The sequence below is a fragment of the Salvia miltiorrhiza genome, chromosome 1, assembly GCF_028751815.1.
Source record: "Salvia miltiorrhiza cultivar Shanhuang (shh) chromosome 1, IMPLAD_Smil_shh, whole genome shotgun sequence".
Classification (NCBI taxonomy): domain Eukaryota; kingdom Viridiplantae; phylum Streptophyta; class Magnoliopsida; order Lamiales; family Lamiaceae; genus Salvia; species Salvia miltiorrhiza.
Genome location: NC_080387.1, coordinates 7,642,046 through 7,654,661, shown reverse-complemented (window position 1 = coordinate 7,654,661; position 12,616 = coordinate 7,642,046).

Sequence of the window (12,616 nt, the reverse complement as noted above, 5' to 3'; positions counted from 1 at the left end):
ACCCCTGGTGGTGGAAGATTGGCTGCTAAGGACATTATCTCGAACTTAGAGCTGAACATAGGTGCTGAAACGTTGAATACAGATTTGTATGTCATCTCTATGATAGAATTTGACATGATCCTAGGAATGGACTGACTTACTCAAGTCGGTGCCATGATACTGTGTAGCGAGAGAAAGATCTCCTTCCAATCCGCTGGAAATGAAAGGGCAAGTTTTCATGGCATAAGAATGGGGGGAATGGTACCAGTGATCTCAGCAATGAAGGCCACAAAGATGATGAGGAAAGGAGAATGTCGGGCTTTCCTTGTCAGTTTGATAGGAGAACATGAAGTAGAAAAAACGATCGAAGAAGTCCTAGTGGTGCGAGAGTTCAAAGATGTATTTCCTGAAGAATTGCCCGGTTTGCCACCAGACCGACAACTAGAATTCACGATAGATCTAGAACCTGGAGCAACACCAGTGTCCAAGGCACCATACAGAATGGCTCCGCCGGAGTTACAAGAATTGAAAGTGCAACTATAAAAACTGTTGGATCTAGGTTTCATACAGCCTAGCGTATCACCGTGGGGAGCACCGGTCTTGTTCGTCAAGAAGAAAGATGGTTCACTAAGGATGTGTATCGACTATAGAGAACTGAACAAGCTCATAATAAAGAATAGGTATCATCTTCCGAGGACAGACGACCTGTTCGATCAGTTGAGAGAAGCCGGTGTGTTTTCCAAGATTGACCTAAGATCTGGTTACCACCAACTCAGGATGAAAAGAGAAGACATCCCAAAGACAGCGTTTCGAACGCGTTACGGACATTACGAGTTCACAGTGATGCCCTTTGGATTAACGAATGCCCCAGCAGTTTTCATGGACCTGATGAACACAGTTTTCCACCAGTATCTTGGTAGTTTTGTCTTAGTGTTTATTGACGACATCCTCATATACTCTAAGACTGAAGAGTAACACGAGGAACACTTGCGCATCGTACTCGAAATCCTGCGTAATGAGTGACTGTTTGCCAAATTCAGCAAGTGCGAGTTTTGGTTGAGGGAAGTAATGTTTCTCGGTCACATAGTGTCGACTAAAGGAATCAAAGTAGACCCCGCCAAGGTCGAAGCAGTCAAGGAATGGAAGACACCATCAAACGTCAATGAGATCAGAAGTTTCCTCGGTCTAGCAGGTTACTATAGAAGATTCATCGAAGGATTTTCAAAATTGGCTAGGCCAATGACTCAGCTTTTGAGAAAAGGGACTAAGTATGTTTGGTCTGAAGCTTGTGAACGAAGTTTTAAGGAGCTCAAGACTAGGCTGACTACTGCACCAATGTTAGAAATACCAGAAGAGAATGAAGAATTCGTGGTGTACACTGATGCCTCGAAACTAAGATTGGGTTGCGTGTTGATGCAAAATTAGAAAGTGATAGCATACGCGTCTCGTCAATTGAAGCCCCATGAGCTGAACTACCCGACTCATGATTTAGAACTAGCAGCCGTCGTGCACGCGCTGAAGATTTGGAGACACTACCTCTATGGAGTTAAGTGTGAGATCTTTACAGATCATAAGAGTTTAAAGTACTTATTCGAGCAAAAGGATTTGAACATGAGACAACGAAGATGGCTCGAATTAGTAAAAGATTACGATTGCACCATCAATTACCATCCAGGGAAAGCGAATGTAGTAGCCGACGCCCTGAGTCGAAAGACGAAGGCTAAGCTAGGGTTTTTCATCACCCAGGGAACTGATTCGTGACTTCGCCTCACTCAGTTTAGAGATTGTTTATCCCCCAGATTCAGTATCGGGTTGTGTAGCTGCGCTGACAGCTAAACCTGATTTGAGAGAAAGAATTGTGCAAGCACAAAGAGAAGATTGGTTCTTGGATAAGATGCGTCTCGCTGCAAGAACGAATGAAACGAAATGATTCACTGAAGCAAATGATAACGCACTTATGGTTGGTGAAAGATTGTGTGTGCCACACAAAGAAGAATTGAAAAACAAGATTATGAGCGAGGCTCATGATACTCCTTACACTGCACATCCAGGCAGCACAAAGATGTACCAGGATTTGAAGAAAATTTTCTAGTGGAAAGGAATGAAAAGAGATGTAGCGTTATTTGTGGAGCGATGTCTCGCTTGTCAACAAGTGAAGGCCGTGCATCAGAGGCCGTATGGAATGCTGCAACCACTACCAATCCCCGAGTGGAAGTGTGAGCACATCAACATGAACTTCGTCGTGAGCCTACCGAGGTCAGCACGTGGAAACACTGCTATTTGGGTCATAGTGGACCGATTATCAAAGTCAGAGCATTTTCTGCCAATTCAAATGACTTTTGGATTGGAGAAACTTGCAAAGTTATATGTCAAGGAGCTAGTACGCCTTCACGGTGTGCCTGTATCTATCACGTCAGATCGTGACACCAGATTCACATCGCATTTCTGGAAAAGTTTACAAGAAGCAATGGGCACTTAGCTGAACTTCAGCACAGCGTACCACCCTCAGACTGACGGGCAGTCAGAAAGAACGATTCAGATTCTAGAAGATATGTTGCGAACGGTTGTCGCAGACAAAGGTGGAAGTTGGGAGGATTTGTTACCTCTTGTAGAATTTGCTTATAACAACAGTTATCAAGCAACAATTGGAATGGCTCCATATGAGGCCTTGTATGGCCAAAAATGTCGATCACCACTTTACTGGGATGAAGTGGGTGAAAGAAAGTTGTTAGGTCCTGAGCTGGTCCAACAGATGGTTGAGAAAGTCGACCACATCAAGCAAAGAATCAAAGAAGCTCAAGATAGACAAAAGTCTTACGCCGATAAACGCCGATCGGAGTTAGAATTCAATGTTGGGGATCGAGTTGTCCTCAAAGTTTCTCCCTCAAAGAGAGTTATACGTTTCGGAAAGATGGGCAAGTTACGACCCCGTTATATAGGACCTTTTGAGATCCTAGATAAGATAAGCCCTGTAGCCTATAGGTTGGCATTGCCGCCCAGTATTGGAGACGTGCACAATGTGTTTCATGCCTCTCAGTTAAGGAAGTATGTGTTTGATCCAAAGCATGTGATTAAGCACGATGAAGTGGTCCTAGCCCAGGACTTAAGTTATGAAGAGAAACCAGTTCAGATACTTGATCGCAAGGTTCAAGTTTTACGGAACAAGAATATTGTTCTCGTTAAAGTAAAGTGGAACCATCACGGGATGGGAGAGGCTACATGGGAACTTGAAGATTCAATGAAAGTCAAGTATCCCCAGCTAGATTATCAAAGTATGTAATTTCGGGGACGAAATTTTTTTTAAGGAGGGAGGGATGTAATACCCCGTTTCCTCGAGCTAAGTTTAGAATAATTTTGAACTTAGATTTAAGATGATTCACGCCGGATTGAGAAAATAAAATTTGTTTTAATTCCAACAAAGATGATTTACAAAAAGGAGTATTTGTAAATTTATTTATTCAAATTATTGTGCATTGCATATTCAAATATGAGTAATAATGGCATACACATTGAAATTTTTGGTCCGATAGATATACGCATCGTATCTCTACCAAACTTGGGGAAATGGTTTATGAGGGCGATATCTGGCATAAGATGTTTTCAAATCCGAACAGAAGGCCAAGGAATAGAAGACAAGAAGATGCATATTTGGATATAAATAAGGAACCTAAATCAGAGCAGACCTAATAGAGTTTCCACTCTGAGGCGATGAATGCAGACCTGGCGTCTTGGCATACGAAGACAAAATAGTTTGTTAGAGTGCACCACGTGGCAATCATCCATTTGCACTTGTCAGATACACGAACAGAGGACCGTTAGAAAAAGATCATTCACAACAACGACATACCATATATATCATCTATTCACGATAAGTGAGTGAAAGGCCTTAAAAGGACGAGGGTGCCTGACACGCACCCGTCGTGCGGTGCGATCAAAATACTCGTGTTTGCCCTAGACAGACAAATCACTCTCCTATGCTCACAACCAAAGATCAGTCTTAGTAGCAAGTATAGGGTCGAATCCCACAGGGAGTGAGGAACCACTTTGTTCTCCAACGATAAATTGAGGTGTCACAAGTCTCAATCTGTATAACCTGCACAAATAAACTAAACGAAGATAAAAAATAACACGGGGTAAGGTTTTAGGTTAGGTCATAACTATTGTCAATATTTATTTCGGTCATAGGCATACTGATGATCCATCCATGATCCGTGTAAACTCAAGGCGTGGCCAAAGACATTGGGGCGTTTCAAGATATTGCACTTCACACTTAGGATGGTCGAGTCCATTGTAGTCACTTGGTCCGAAGGTCACACATTCCTCGGTCACAATATTAAATTGAATTAACGTTCCGCTTTGCCCGATGATCATTTCTTGGTTATTATTAATTTATCATACAACGATTAATCCTAACATGCTCCTATGAATTTAACAGCTGCACATAGGTGTTAGGAAATACTTACTTGTAAAACAGATGCATAGGTTGTTGATGATCGTGTCGAAAGACTCCAGTTCTGATCTTCTCGACTGTATCCCACTCAGCTTTCACCATTGGATGGACAACGAACTGTGAAAGTCCCAAGGCAGAATGCTCCACACGTTTCCTGCGCCTCCTCTCAGCTCTCAAAACCTAATAATTATCAGTGTGTCTTTTCTGAGAGCTGACAGCTGTATTTTATAATACAGAAAAGAGGGGGAGGCGCCAGTTATGGTGTATGGGGCGATTTCTAGCCCTACTTGGGCTAGGAGACATTGGGCCAGTCTAGGGACCAGATACAAGGAATAAAGATGGGCCTCAAATAAATTAATTTATCAATGGTCAGCCCAGACCATAATTAATTTATAAATATCAGTTCATTCCACTAGAGAACCGATATTGACTTACCCCTTTATTGCCGGTTATGAGTCGGGGCTTGTATTTAGACTTATTAAATCCTCGTATTTAAAATATCCGACATCCATTAATTAAGTATAGCTCTGACAGCCTTAATTAATTAATCTCTTTATAATCCTTAAGCAGTACCACTCAAAACTTATTATTGCGCTTGAACTTAATCAACCTGCAGGGTTTAACGCAATAAACATTATTGAGCTCCTTAAGGGGATGTCATTATCCTATACGGATACGAGTACCAATACAGATAATCAGATATCATATATTAACCGCTATCACCCAAGATACAGAGTACTCAAGTTACTGAAGGAATATTAAATTGAATTAATACTCGATTGCCCGATGATCGTTTCTTGGATTATTATTAATTCATCATACAACGATTAATTCCTAACATGCTCCTATGAATTTAACAGCTGCACACAGGTGTTAGGAAAACTTACTTGAGAATCGGATGCACAGATGGTTGATGATCGCGTCGAATGATTCAGACTCCAGCTCTGATCTTCTCGACTGTATCCCGCTCAATTCCCAACGTTGGATGGACAACGAGCTATGAGAACTCCCAAGACAGAAAAGCCAATCACGTTTTTCTGCGCCCCCTTTCTGCTCTCAAAACCCTAATTTTTGATCAGTGTGTTTTCCTGAGAGCTGACAGCTGTATTTAATGATACAGAAAAGAGGGAGGAGGCGCCAATTAAGTGCTAGGGCCGAAAATCTGTCTTCTTGGGCTAGGAGACATTGGGCCAGCCCAGGGACCAGATACAAGGAATAAAGATGGGCCTCAAATAAATTAATTCATCCATGGTCAGCCCAGACCATAATTAATTTATAAATATCAGTTCATTCCACTAGAGAACCGATACTGACTTACCCCTTTATTGCCGGTGATGAGTCGGGGCTTGTATTTAGACTTATTAAATCTCCGTATTTAAAATATCCGACATCCATTAATTAATTAGAGCTCTGACAGCTTAAATTAATTAATCTCTTAATAATTCCTTAAGCAGTACCACTCAATCTTCATTATTACGCTTGAACTTAATCAACCTGCAGGGTTTAGCGTAATAAACCTTATTGAGCTCCTTAAGGGGATGTCATTATCCTATACCGGATACGGGTACTAATACAGATAATCAAATATCATATATTAACCGCTATCACCCAAGATACAGAGTACTCGAGTTAGTATTTAACTCTCGCCCATAGTAAGTCAAAGTGATATACGAATTAACATATATATCTGAATACTTATTAGTATTAAGATTTATGAGTCACCGAGATCTTGATTCTTCACTTAAGTCAGATAGAAGAATACATCTCAACTGTTGGTCCTATCAATACGTAATGACGTACCAGTATAGACAAGTAGCCAAGACAAACTACTTCCATCTATACTGCAGCCTAAACCAATAACTTGTCCTAGAGTTATTTCGGCTGTGATCATATTATATCTCTTAAGGTTATTCCAATTATACGGTCTTCTGTGATCTACAACACACCATATAATCTACTTATACAGAGATAAAGAACATACATATGCAATCATGAACACAATCAGATAGGAGATAAGAATAGTGAATAACAGGAATCATTGTATACAAGCATAAAGTTCTTGCTTTCAGTATACAAATCCAATAGTTACTATATAACTATCGCTCATAGTAAGTCAAAATGATAAACGAATCAACATATATATCTGAAATCTTATTAGTATTAAGATCTTATAAGTCACCGAGATCTTTAATTCTTCACTTAAGTCAGATAGAAGAATATATCTCACTGTGGTCCTATCAATATGTTATGACGTACCAGTATAGATAAGTAGTCAAGACAAACTACTTCCATCTATACCACAGCCTAAACCAATAACTTGTCCTAGAGTTATTTCGGCTGTGATTATATTATATCTCTTAAGGTTATTCCAATTATACGGTCTTCTGTGATCTACAACACACCATATAATCTACTTATACAGAGATAAAGAACATACATATGCAATCATGAACCCAATCAGATAGGAGATTAAATAGTGAACACATGAATCATTGTATACAAGCATAAAACGTTCTTGCTTTCAGTATACAAATCCAACAATCTCCCACTTATACTAAAGCAAAACTTTTAGTATACAATGTGTCTAAATACTAGCTATTACAACATCCACTTCACACTTCACTTCTTCTCCCACTTATACTGAAAGTTTTTCTCTAAGTGGGTGGCATCAACCGCAGCCCCATCCCTCGAGCATGCTTCTCGTAGGCCTTTTGCGGTAAGCTCTTCGTGAAAGGATCAGCTAAGTTCTCCAAAGTATCAATCTTCTCAACTAGCACATCTCCTCTGCTTACGATTTCTCGTATGATGTGGTACTTTCTCTCTATGTGTTTTGTCGCCTTGTGGCTCCTGGGTTCCTTAGAATTTGCCACGGCACCCGAGTTATCACAATAAATTATGATACTCTTAGGCAAATTAGGCACTACTCCTAGATCCAAGAGGTAGTTCCGGAACCATACAGCCTCTTTAGCAGCTTCGGAAGCAACTACATACTCGGCTTCCATGGTGAGGTCTGCAATGCATTTCTGCTTTGCACTCCGCCATGATACGGCTCCACCTCCCAAGGTAAACACATATCCAGAGGTAGATCTCTTCTCATCCCGGTCAGCCTGGAAATCCGAATCGGTGTAACCCAAAGGAGATAGACTGTCTGACTGGTAAACTAGCCTATAATCTCGAGTCCTCTTCAGGTACTTGAGAATATACTTTACCGCAGTCCAGTGTCCTGGTCCAGGGTTCGACTGATATCTTGCAACCATGCCAACGACATAGCAAATATCAGGTCTCGTGCAAAGCATTGCATACATGAGGCTACCTACGGCGGAAGCATAGGGTATCTTCCTCATTTCCTCAACCTCACTAGGCGTCTTAGGACACATGTCCTTAGACAGAGGAATGCCATGTCTGAAAGGTAGCAAGCCTTTCTTGGCATTTTGCATGCTAAAACGAGCAATCACAGTATCAATGTAGGTCGCTTGAGATAAGCTCAACAACCTTTTCTGGCGATCACGGACAACCTTGATCCCCAGGATGTACGCTGCATCTCCTAAGTCCTTCATTTGAAACTGTTCGGATAACCACTTCTTTATGTCCGATAATAGCTCAACATTGTTGCCAATGAGGAGGATATCATCTACATAAAGTGCAAGGAAAACCACGTCGCCATTGGCATCTAAACGATACACGCAACTTTCGTTTTCACAATGAGTAAATCCATAGGATTTAATCACGTCATCAAAACGCTTGTTCCATGATCTCGAAGCTTGCTTAAGTCCATAAATGGACTTCTTCAGCTTCCAAACAATATGTTCTTCGCCCTTTTTCACAAACCCTTCGGGTTGCTGCATATAGATGTCCCTTCCTTCTTCAAGGAAACCGTTTAGAAAAGCGGTTTTGACATCCATTTGCCAAATCTCAAGGTTCATGTGGGCTGCTATGGCAAGGAGTATTCGGATAGACTTAAGCATGGCAACCGGCAAAAAAGTTTCATCATAATCTATACCCTGTTCCTGGGTATAGCCTTTCGCCACCAGTCTAGCTTTAAAAGCTGCGACTTCGCCATCCGAATCTCGCTTTCTCTTGTATACCCACCTACTACCTATAGCTTCGAAGCCATCAGGTAGTTCAGTTTTCTCGTATACATCCATAGCAGTCATGGATTCTATTTCAGAAACCATGGCGTCGTACAAAGAATCTGCATCCAGATCTTTCATCGCTTGTCTATAGTTATCAGGGTCGACATCCTTTTGTTCATCAACAGGAAGAAGATCCGAAGACTCTCCCAAGAATATAAATCGATCGAGTTAGATTATAACCCTCTCACTACGACGAAGCGGTGGTGGTACAGCTGTGACAATGGTTTGTGCAGTATCCTGTGGTGCATTTACTTGCACACTTGGCTGGGGTGATGGAATCGCTTGTCCATTGCCTTCGATTTCTTGAAGGACAATCTCGAACTTAGACTTGTGCTTATCTATATAATCCTGTTTCAAGAATCGTGCGTTGGTGCTAACAACCACTTTCTGATCCTTAGGATTATAAAAATAACCACCTTTCGTTCCCTTAGGATATCCTATAAACAACATTAATTCGCATCTAGGTTCCAATTTCTTCGCTTCCTTGTCTAGCACGTATGCAGGACAACCCCATACCTTTATATGGCTCAAGTTGGGTTGGCGCCCTGACCATAACTCGATAGGAGTTTTAGGAACCGATTTGGAAGGTACTAGATTCAGCAAGTAAACCGCTGTTTCCAAAGCATATCCCCAGAACGAAATAGACAATGATGCATAACTCATCATTGATCGTACCATTTCCAAAAGAGTTCTGTTTCTTCTCTCCGCTATACCATTCTGTTGGGGAGTACCCGGTGCAGTCAATTGGGATGTAATCCCAAAATCTGACAAGTATTGCAAAAATTCGTTTCCGAGGTATTCGCCACCGCGATCAGACCGCAATGACTTGACAGATTTACCCGTTCTCTTCTCCACTTCTGCCTTGAATTCTTTGAATTTCTCAAAGCATTCAGACTTGCGTTGAAGTAGGTAAATATACCCAAATCTTGAGTAATCGTCAATGAAAGTGACGAAATACTCATACTCTCCATGAGCTTTTGTGGACATCGGTCCACACAAGTCAGAGTGAATCAATTCTAACACATGTGAGGCCCTATTCCCCTTGGCCTTGAAAGGCATTGCCGTCATCTTTCCTTCTATACAGGATTCGCAGGTTCTAAATGGAACAGCTTGAAAGTCTTTCAAGACTCCATTTGTAACGAGCATTTGGATCCTATTTAGATTGATGTGGCCTAACCTTAAGTGCCACGCATGCGTATATTGTTCATGAGAATAATACTTCCTCTTATTTGGATTAGGACAGATTTGTGATGTAGATGCAACATGGACAGAATTTTTAATTGGACATGTAATAGTATAGAGAGAGTTGTTCAAAATTCCGGAGCAAATAGTCATGTTATTTTTCATGATAGAGACACCCCTATCAAAAGTAACAGAATATCCATCCAAAAATAACTTTGAAACAGAAATTATGTTCCGCCGAAAATCCGGCACATATAAAATATCTCTCAAAACTAAAATGTCATCACCAAAATATAAAGATAAATCTCCAATAGCAACAGCTGCGACCTTCGACGCATTGCCCATGGAGATGGTGATCTCATCACTTTCCAGCTGCCTTGTTGGCTTGAAGCCCTGCAAGGTGTAACAAACATGATCAGTTGCCCCCGTATCCACTACCCATGAATGAGTAGAAAACGAAGCTAAACATGTCTCAGTTACTAGAACTTGTGACGTACCTTATCCCTTTGCCTTGAGCATCGGACAATCTTTCTTCCAATGCCTAGTCTTGCCGCACTTGAAGCACTTTCCCTTTCCCGTCGGCTTCTTCACACCGCCGTTAGGGCCGTCTGCTTTGGCTTTGCCACTCCCACTAGCTTCGTTGTCATTCTTGCCCTTTGGACCTTTCCACTTCTTTTTCTCGTCTTTCGACGAAGAAGTAGATCCCTTGGCAGTAACAAGATTCTCTTTCCCTTTCCGCGTGCCCATGACTCCCTCTGCCACAACTAGAGCATTCAACAACTCATTAAGAGTATAGTTGACCTTGCTCATAACGACATTGAGACGGAAGTTCTCATAAGATTTGGGGAGAGTGTTGAGGATGATATCGACTTTGGCTTCACCTTCGATACCCCTTCCAAGCAGATCAAGCCTGTCAAACAAATTTATCATATGCATGACATGATCGTGCACAGAACTGCCCTCGCTCATACTACATGCTAAGATTTCTCTCATTATGTTAAAGCGGGCAGATCTTTCGGACTCTCCATAAACCTCAGAGAGATTTAACATGATCGTCGCTGCATCATCCATGCCCTGATGCTGGAGTTGCAAAGTTTGCGACATAGTCATCATAATATAGCACTTGGCCATATTATTCGACTTGTGCCACTTCCTATGCGCCTCGCATTCTGCATCAGTCGACTGATCAGTTAAGGCCGCGGGACGTGGAGTGGTGAGCACAAAACTGTGCTCATCAGCGTCAAGAATATACATTATGTGGCGTTTCCATTCAGTATAGTTAGGACCGGTGAGAGGATTGCTAGCTTAAATATTAATGATTGGAGACATAGACATATCTGAAAGTAAACATTTAAACATGTAAGAACATGAAGCACATAGTTCGTAACAAAAATATTGTAACCTTTTGATAAAACAATATTAATGAAACCTCCAACGGCTCAAGGAATCCCATGTGCAAGCCACGCTGTGTGGACGTTTACACACGAATTCCTCAACCATACTATTCACCTAGTCATTTAATTTCCATGTCAACTTAACCTTTTGACAAAAGAAATTAATAGTTGGCACCTTTACTAGACCATATCATCATCAAGAAGGGACTCCTCGGGGAGTTGTACATTGTACTTGATATGATATCTAAGCATTGACCACAATTTAACCTTAAAAATTAAATTCTCGAAATTGACATACTCACTAGGACCATGTGGCTTTCAATTTAATTTTCTTGGTTATCTTATTTAAATTCCATTCTCCAAAGTACTTGTGAGAATCATACAAGTAAGCCACTGATCACTAAGTTCTTAGCAACAAATACTGCAACTAACACAGGCAATTGTAGCAAGTAAAAAGTAACCGAGTATCGTATCCACAGGGACTATTATAACGAATCACTCAAAGTAATCCTAATTAAACTTTAGTAATATTCAGGCAAAACAATTATGAAGGTGAAACTCGAACTAAATTTAACCAAATAAAACTAAAGAGCATGTAAACTATGATAATTAACTCAAATATAAGGAAAGCTCTGACTCTAGGGATGTACTTTCACTAATCAACTATATGCATTTAACCTATTGATTCAATTACCAATTTTAATCCAACCCTGATGAAAGATCACTATATTATTCACAAGCGTCTCTAACGACCACCTATGAACGTAGATTAATAAACCCCTTTTCGCATTCAAGACTCCAAGGAATAAATTAACTCCAAATAGCACATAAAGAATAGCTTCCTATAGGTTCACCTATCGCATTCAAGACTCAAGGATAATACTATATCATGCATTCCTGAATCGGCTGAACAATTATCGCATTCAAGACTCAAACTGAACAGCTAGACATGTAAATCATTGATCAGATAATTCACAAGAGAATAAGCACCAAGAATCATGAATCATAAGTTGGAGGGCAAATTGATATCAATAAATCAAAAACACATAATTAATTAGCTATGTACAAACCCTAGGTTCAGAATAAAAGAACTAGCTAAACATATTGAAATAAAACATAAACAAAATTAAAGAGAAAGCAATTGTAAAACTGAATTAAATAAAAACCGAATAAAAAAAACTGAAGTAGCGCTTGAATCTTCAATCTTGATCCAAGCCTTGAAAACTAGAAAGCAATAAAATTCTAAAGCTAAAAACTAAAGTATGAATGCTAAGGTTTTCGTGTCTGCCGTCTGATGATCTGCCTTAGGTCAAAAGAGGACCTATTTATAAGCTTCAGATTTCCTTCAGATCACCATGAAAGTTGCCATACAAAGTAGAATTCTAATGGTAATAGAATCGTGTGATTTACGGCAACTCTCCAGCTAGATGCGCACTCCGAAGAAACTCTCCCACTCGCGCCGACTTCGCAGTTCTCGC